The sequence below is a fragment of the Festucalex cinctus genome, chromosome 1, assembly GCF_051991245.1.
Source record: "Festucalex cinctus isolate MCC-2025b chromosome 1, RoL_Fcin_1.0, whole genome shotgun sequence".
NCBI lineage: Eukaryota > Metazoa > Chordata > Actinopteri > Syngnathiformes > Syngnathidae > Festucalex > Festucalex cinctus.
In genome coordinates, this window is record NC_135411.1 from 24,601,347 (window position 1) to 24,610,514 (window position 9,168).

General features: G+C 38.8%; 1 long non-coding RNA gene across 1 annotated transcript in view; it reads right to left on the reverse strand.

Annotated features, from left to right (window-relative positions):
• Positions 1 to 329: 329 nt before the first annotated feature.
• Positions 330 to 9,168, reverse strand: part of LOC144021040 (uncharacterized) — a 22,243-nt gene continuing 13,404 nt past the window's right edge. The window contains exon 5 of the long non-coding RNA XR_013284033.1: positions 330 to 485. This is a non-coding gene — a long non-coding RNA (uncharacterized LOC144021040). The remainder of the gene's footprint in view (positions 486 to 9,168) is intronic.

Sequence of the window (9,168 nt, forward strand, 5' to 3'; positions counted from 1 at the left end):
ATTTATTTTTTTATTATTATTATTTTTTCACTCACTCTCTCACACAAGCTTACTTCATGTACACACATGGGTCTCCCAGGCAGAGGATCGAACCCACGCCAACCAGCGCCAAAGGCAAGTGACGGTTCCACTCCTCCACCTGGAGCCCAGGCCCTGCCCTCTTGCCTATCCTAAATCTTGTGCTGTGTGTCAATTCACAGATGCATTCCGTTCACATTTGTAGTCACATTTTTTTTTTTGTCATGTGAACCTCTCCATAAAAATTATTTAAAAAAAATACAAAAAAATCTAAATTGTATTATGCGGTGTGAACACAGCCTAATTGTTCTCTATTCACAGCTATGTTGTTTGGTGTAAAAAGTGCAAGTCAGCTTTGAAATACGGAAATAGCAAAAAATAAATGAATCAATTTTAAAAATCACTGTCGCCTGGCCTTCCTGTATATGTCCGTGCTGATGAATGCAGTCATGAGGGTTGCAACCACTCTGCAAAAAAAAAAAAAAAAAAAAAGCCATCAAGGATGAAGTCTCTTATACGTCAACAAGATGGTGATCACATCCATCTTGTTGTGCAACACTCCTGCATGGCCTCAGGCACTTGATGGATGTCTGCGTGGAAAAATCGCACCTTGACACACATAAGCACCGCATGAGGCATTTTTACACCACCGCCTTCTGACCGCAATCATCACTCAAATGTATTCTGTCACTCGTGACGACCAAGTGTCTTTTTTTTTTTTTTTTTTTTTTTTTTTTACCCAGATGGTTTTCTCATGACGTATAACAGGTGTAAAGTGACTTGAGGAGGAGGAGGAGACCACATATGACAGCGTGTCATGCTTGGACTTGAAGATTTATGACATACAGAAAGAAACTATGAGAATGAAGCCTTCATTTTTAATGATTGTTATTTGAAAGATTCATTGACAGACTGTGCACAGAAGAGTAACATTTACACTTGAAAAATCATGTTAGAGGTCCTCTTGTGCCATAAATTATTACAAAATCATTTTCTATTAATTTCAAATGCCAGAATATGTTCAATTTGTGTGTTTTACAAGCCGCAATATTAAAGACATTAATGCTATAATGATCCTCTTAGCCAGGGTCATTTAAAGTCCACAATTAATCTTTTATTACTTGGATGTACCACCTGGAAAATTAACAAAAAAAAAAAAAAAAAAAAAAAAAAAAAAAAAAAAAATCCCCTCACAGCAAATCCTCCAGTCAACATGAAATTCAGCAGACATATCACATGACGCAAGAAAATCTAAAAGACCCATGCCCAGAATCGAACAAGAGGTCAGCCATTTTAATTTGAATCCACAATTTCGATCCGATCTTTTTTTCTAGGTTTTTAAAAAAAATCAGCTCCTGAGGTTCTGTCCATCATAAATTAAAATCAAAAATATCTCATGGACTCATGCTGGAAATTGAACAGAAATTCTGCCATTCTGCCATTCTGTTTTTTAAGTCAACATTTTGTACGTGAAAACAAACCTTGGGAAAAAAAACATTAATTAATTAAAAAATATATATAATAAAAACAATAATAATAATTAGCTCCTGACACTCGCTCTGCAATTCACCACAAAAGTGGAGGGACATGTCTATTGTCTATCATGACAAAATGCATGAAAAAGTTTCAAAGACTCATGCTTGAAATTGAAAGGGCAGCAGCAATTTTGGGGCTTGTACTGTGACCGTCACAAGACTGAGGAATTTGCTCAAATTAGTGCCAATATGAAGCACATATCAATGGCATATGAGGGCCGCTAACTTGTGAAGCTAGTTTGTCTACGCCAGAGATGGGAATCTTCCATGCTGGAGATAACCAAGATTTTTTTATCAGTACTAATGGAGGCCGGGGCCACATAAGACCACACACTTCCTGACCAGATCTATGAAAAAAATGCTAGATTAAAAATGGAGAGCATTTGTGTGAAATATGTTCTCTTAAGTTAATATATTTCTATCTATCCATCCATCCATCCATCCATCCATCCCTCTTGCATAAACATTACCATTCAAGGATGGCACTGTCATGTCTGGGTCATGCCAGGGTTATGTTTGGGTCATGACTGTGAGGTCAAGTGTCTGTTTTGAACTGATATAATCGGCATCTAGTTTCAACTGGTCTTCACCTATGTGATTCAGGAGCTATGTGATGTCAAGAGTCTTTAATCTCTTTATCCGGTCAACAGCCAATCAGATAACCATGTCAGTCTTGTTACCCACATGTCTAGCCACAAACAATCAGATCGATTCACGGTCAATATAAGCTGTCTGAGAAATGTGTGTGTTTGTTGGATTATTACCACTGTTTCTCTGTGCATCTCCGCAGCCCAAGGGGGCTTGGCGTCTCGTGATTCTCGATGCATTCTCATTGTTTCTTGTTTAGTTAAGTTTTTTCTACGCCTCTCGATGTTATGCGAGTAAAGAGTTAAATCTTATTTGTGTCTGCGCTTTTGGGATCCAACCTCATAACATACCAGATGGCATATAACTGTTGAACAAGAAACCAGGAAATAATTTTGTGCATTCTTTCACATAAAACAACTCACTCGAAATTTTAATAATAGGGCAATATAAGACCCAGTGTACGCGCAATTAAGACATGTCTGCCATATATGATTGGTAATATTACAACTTAAAAACTACACTGAACCGCAGTATATTAGTAGTTTGGCCCCACAGATTAGCATATTTGTTGATTTAAAAAAAAAAAAAATTCAATATTTTTATTCACATTTGGGATTTTTCTACATTTTTGGGGGGATTATTTTACATGTTTACCTCCATTCTTTGTGGAATATGTACAGTGAATGTTCATCGGCGTTTTTTTGAAGAATTTTTTTTGTACAAAAAAACAAACAAAACTTTTTTGGTGTGGGGGAGGGGGAATTAATCAAGTGCTTCTGGTCTACTTCATCTAATTAAGCATATTTTGTAATTTTGATGATCATGAAGGATTCACCATTAAAAAGTTCCTCATTGCTTGTTGTTTTAATGTTTGCTTTCTCTTTCTACCGTGACCCGTTTCGGCTGCAAAAATCATATTGTTGACAGGAAAATTTGATTGCCATGTTGAGAAATAAGCTTATCCTTTCCAAAAGTCGTAAGTATACTTAGAGTATTTTATTGCAGAAATTTAACAATTCAATCGATTCGATGTGTTGGTCAGACGAGTCTTGAGGGCTGTGAAAGCGCAACCGGTTGAGTTTCGGCGTGAGGAGCAATCGCCTCATTCACGGGCGACCGATCCATCGACTGCGCAGCCATCAGAGTTGATCAGACACAAGAGACGCTTGAAGCTTCTCACACCTCTAACCCTCCTCCTCTTCTTCTTCCTCCTCATCCTCCCGTCGCCTTTTGTCCCGCCTGGGATTGAAAGCGCCGCGCTGTGACACTGGGCATCACCCTCGGAATAAAAATGAGGCGAAGCGGGTGGAAAATTGAACATGTTGTCAGGCCCCAAGTAGCTTTTTTTTTTTTTTTTTTTTTTTTTTTTTATAAAGTGATTTAGGACGTGTGGGCTGCTCTTGATTAGCGTCGTAGCGAGCTTGGTGATGTGAAGAAGGCGAATGTTCACTGAGGTTATTGCTGCTGGGAATGTTGAATCATCTTTTTCACCGTCTTTATATAGAGCGGCATGATTATTACAGCCTTTTGAAATATGATCGAGGGAGTTCACATCTTCAGACAGCTCAAACTTGTGTTTTATGTACAGTAAGGAGACATGGTGGTGCCTTACTGGGCCGTACGATAAGTGGAGGGGTGTTGCGGGAGGATTAACGTGCATCCAGCAAACGTTATGGACAGATATTGCTGCATGCCGATGCTAATGCAAGACATCTGTAGGCTGTAAGAGTAGTAATGTTTTAGAAATAGCTAAAACATAGTACAACTATCATTACATGGTTTGACTGAGTGCCGGGAGCAGCATTATTGTATGTGAAACGAGATTTCAAATACTTCACAATTAACCGTTGCAAGTCTGTTTTAGCTGGTGTATGAGGTTAGAATTCGGTAGCAATTGGGTAAAATCTCTAGAAGTTAATCTTTGAAGGGCCAATGGAATTGGCCAAAGCGACACGAAAATGTGTGATTTGAAACAAAATGGCTGATTTGCTGATGACTTCTTGAGTTTTTTTGTTTGTTTTTTTAAATCTACTCAAGATGCACTTGTCTTCCCAAATTCATGTAGCTCAGTGGAATTCACTTTGAGGACTCAATTGCCCTCCCCAAAATCATGAATTGGATTATCCTAAGTTTTTTTTAATTATTATTATTATACTGCAAGTCTTCAAATCTTGTTGACATGTTCTGCCCACACGCAATGACAAAAAGTCAAATCCTTCTCAAGTTAGCGTTGTCCACTTGATTACTGTACTTGCTTCAAACTTGGAAGCAATCAGAAAAAGTCTCGACCTCTAGTGAAGGTCACCTGGAAATGGCCATGGTGGCCTTAAAAAGACCTCTTTAAACCAAAATGGCAAACTTCCTTTTTGTGGGTCTACTCTGCTCACAATAATATGCCTACCAAATCTCATGTTGCCAACTCAAACTAGCTGTGGGGGACTAAACATTCCCCAAAAATTCATGAGTAATTACAAGTAGATTTTTTTGTTGTATAGTGAGTCCTTTGTTTAATGCTACACCAACCTTTGTTTAAGGGCATGGGACCATGAGACTTTTTTGTGGGTCTACTTATTATTATTATTATTATTATTATTATTATTATCATCATCATCAAACTTTGCTGCAATACTACACCTACCTTTGTTTCAGGGCATTCATGGGACCTTTTAGACTTCTTTTGTGGGTCTACTTATGATAGACATGCCTGCCAGGTTTCATGTTGCTATGTAAATCTGACTTCAGTGGCGGAATTTTTAAAAGATTCTGGGTGGCGCTGCTGTCACAATTTTTATAGGTTACGCCAGTGGTCTCTACACATTTTCACCAGAATGAACACATCTGCAAAATGTGGAGTTTAGTTAGAATGGGAAAGCCCTAAAAATGTTGTTTTCTTTTTCTTTGTTGTTGTTGTGTGTACCAGTCAGTCGTAAAACACAAAGACAACACACACAGTGTTGCTCTTATTATTTATATATTTGGACTGTACAAGAGTCCACACATGTCAGATGATGGCACCAAAACTGCTGTGTGCCAAACGGCGAGGGCTCAGAGTGAAGGCGAGGCCTGGCCCAGCTCCAACAGTGAAAGCCCCCAAGAGGAAATTTCAAACAGCTGTCCCTAAAAATACGGTGCATGAGGAATGCAAGCCACTGAGTTCTTTTCCCAGCAATCTGTCTACGAACGTTTGAACCTAAATATGTTGCACCAGGAATCCCAAACTTTATTAGACTCATAATATATGAGAATATAGAAATATGACATCATACAATACTGTCTACTTAATTTATGTAATCTCATGACATATGCCAAAACATGCTTTTTTTGCCATGTTTATTGAGTTCACAGGATTTTATTTAGGCTACATTCGTCTCTTAATTATCCAACCTCCTTTGCTTGGTCCTGACAGCTAATGGAAGCTGGCTGTGCCGTTGACCTTGCTCAATGCTCAAGCATTGTAATATTGGAAATATACCGCTAGAAAGTTCAGCTTGTGTTGTCTGACCAGCAATTGGCGATCGTAGTGGACAGTAGGAATACATTTCCCATGATTCTTAGATAAGAAAGCCGGAAGTAGTTCTAGTACTGTCAAAGCCTACTAACGGCTGTCCTGCTACCGATTAGAGGCGGATGCGATGTAAATGAGAACGCAAACGGGAACTTGGGACTCAATAGGAAATAATTTAATAGTTCGTATGAATCGCTATGACAACTGTGTGAGCTGTGTGACGCTATGGGGGGACAAAACAATGAGGTTGGCAAAATCTGCCGGGATCCAAGGCTCAAAATGGCACGTCTTGTCAACCTACTGTAAGCAAAGATATGCTAAACTGCTATTTTGCTTACATTAGGTCACAAATGTTAGGTAAGCTAACACTCATTGTTTTGGTTACATAGCGATGCTATGCTAAATTGTGCTCATAAGTGTTCAGAAAAACAAAGCTGCCTCAATTTTTTTAGGCCACTTTAGCCTTCAAGTGTTAAATAAAGATATTCTTTGGCTTTCCGCCACAGATGTCATCTTTAAATTGAGTTAAGCTCTGCTAACTGTTATATTCGTCGGGCTATTTCACCTCAAAATGCTAAGCTAAGTGAGCATGCATTCTTCAGCTTTTCATTCGTTCAAACCAAACATCAATCAAGTCGTTTTTTCGTCATTATGATGGACATGTCCGCTGAATTTCATGTTGATTGGAGTATTCAAAGTCAGGGGCTGACGTTTTGGGTTTTTTTTGTTTTGTTTTGTTTTTTTAACTTCCCAGTGGGTGCAACTGAATGTGACACAATGGCGTCATTCTAAAACGGTTCACTTCCTGTTAAATTTTGGGCCCAATATTTGTATCCTTGAGACTTTTTCTTGTGTCTTATGTTGTATGATATGTCCTCCTAAGTTTTTTATCTACCCAATTTCATATTGATTGGAGAAAGTCTGACTTTTATTTTATTTTTTTCAAACTTTCCAGGGAGTCACGACTGCATGCAAAATGATGGCTTCAAACCACGTCACTGTTCACGTTCATGCATGGCCCCTTGAGACTTTTTTGTACATCCTGTTATTATAGGCATTTTAGCCAAACTTAATGTTGATAGGTGAAACTTGTGTCAGGGACTGATTTTTCTCAGAGGGTGCGACTGACTGCATGCTTGCGGTTGTGTAATAAAAGGTTGTCTTATTTTTAAATGCATATATTTATACATACATACAGACATACCCAGTGACACACACACAGCCAGTGGTGTATGCGTAGGAGAAGCCTGTACGTCGCCATTACTGCTCGCCGCCTGCCTCCTGAGGCTAATGGATCACTGTCACTGACTCCTGTAATTACTGCGACGTGACTGTGTCATTACACAAACACCACTCTCCTTCCATGCTCTCCGTGTGTGACTGAAGCCTTACTGCTGAGATACATAAATGCACATGTTGATGACGATAAATCGACAAGAAAATAACATCTTTTTATCTCTCGCTATTTCTGGCATTTTTGGCACAGTCATGTTTTCCAAACATTTCACAAGCTTTTTCTTTCCTTGGGGAAGTCAGGCAAAGGCCAGTTTATATTTGGTACACATGTCAAACAAACAATAACACCGTGAAATATTAAAAATGTGTGTTATCAATAGCAGGCGTCGCACAGCATAAAAGTTAAATAGTGAAAGCCTGAGACATTTCGCAAGACAAATGTTTTTAATCTGAATTAGAAAAAGTCTACATGTGGATCCAATCTAAACACAGATTGCAGAACTTTGCAACTCTGTTTTGTTGGGCCTCGAGGCTCTACTGCCTGGTCTGAGTCAATAGATTTATTTATTTTGATTGATTTGATTTTGAGGACGTGATTTTAATCTGCATTATAAACAGTTTCCATTCATATGAAATTCAAGCAAGGATTTCACATTATCGCTGACTCTGGGCTCTACTTGCTGTCTTGAGTCAATACTTTTTCCATCCATCCATCCATCCATCCATTTTCTTGACCGCTTATCCCTCACAAGGGTCGCGGGGAGTGCTGGAGCCTATCTAGCTGGCTTTGGGCAGTAGGAGGGGTATACCCTGGACTGGTTGCCAGACAATCGCAGCAATAGTTTTTCATTTTATTTTAAATTTGATTGGCTGTTTTTAATTACCTGGATTGGCTGACAACCAGTTCAGGGTGTACCCCGCCTACTGCTCGAAGCCTGCTGGGATAGGCTCCAGCACCCCCGCGACCCTAGTAAGGAAAAGCAGTTAAGAAAATGGATGGACGGATGTTTTGAATTATTATTAGAAATTGTATAAGAAAACATTCTATTCGTTGAATGAGAACTATGAACAGATTTCAGTACATTAGCCGACAGACCGAAATCTGCTTCATCATGTTACATTGAGACTCGAGGATCTACTATCTGGCCTGAGTCTGTAGATTGCTTCAGCAATATATATATATTTTTAACTTTTAATGCCAGTATGTTTCTGCCATCATATGTCCAAAAGGAAATTTCATATTTTGCAGCATGTTTACTAAAGATGCTTTTTACATGGACAGTGTTTACATATTTAATAGACCTAAAGTAATGAAAGCACATCATAGTGTTTTCAGACTTCCTTTTTTGGGTTCAAATGGTCCGTTTTAGTCACTCAATCTGGCTTTACCGTTATTACCGCTGGACAGCAGACGGAAACAAAAATTATATCATTTTTGAGATATGTATGAATTTGTGAAAATTTTGGAATTGCTGCATGTCTCTTTATCATGTTATTGACCAAATTATATTTAAAAAATGACATGTATATTTTCAGTGGATTTTTACATATCAACTCGTTTAATCTCTGAATGAATTGTTCGTTAGTCAAAAATTTAATTTACCGTTAACCACGCCCGCATGACCTAGTAAACCAATCAAGACGCAAGACCTCATGTCTGCGAGGGCACGTGAGTTTTGCTGCGGACAAACAAAAGCAATCCAGCTCCCGGTGGTTCATTGCGTGGTTGTCCAAAGCCAAGAAAAAAAATCAATAAAATGGTAAAACGCTGGAGTAACGGCTTGTGTAAGAGTGATAGCCGTTATCCCGATCGACTAACCGGCATCCTGCTGAAGTCACAGCTGTAAGGGAGACACGAGAAAGACGCTGTCCAGTTTATTCCCTTACCTAAACTCTCAAACAACTATAAAAAATGTCTGCGCTGGAAGACCACACATACGGCCAGTCGAATCCCTCCAAATGACCAGAATCTACTATGTCTGCACGAAGGTAATGTACTTCCTTGTTGTTTTTAGCCAAAGGCTAACGATAGCTCCTGGTAGCTAATTGTCCACACATTTGTTGACTTACTATTTACTATAAATGCCAACAGAACAAACTTTGCAAACACGACCAGTTAAATCCCTCCAAAATGACCAGAAACCACTACGTCTGCGCTAAGGTAATGATCTCCCTTTGTTGTTTTTAGCCAAAGACTAGTAACGATAGCTGAGGGTAGCTAACCGTCTACACGTTTGTTTACTTACTATTTACTATAAATGCCAACAAAACATTGAAACTATGAGG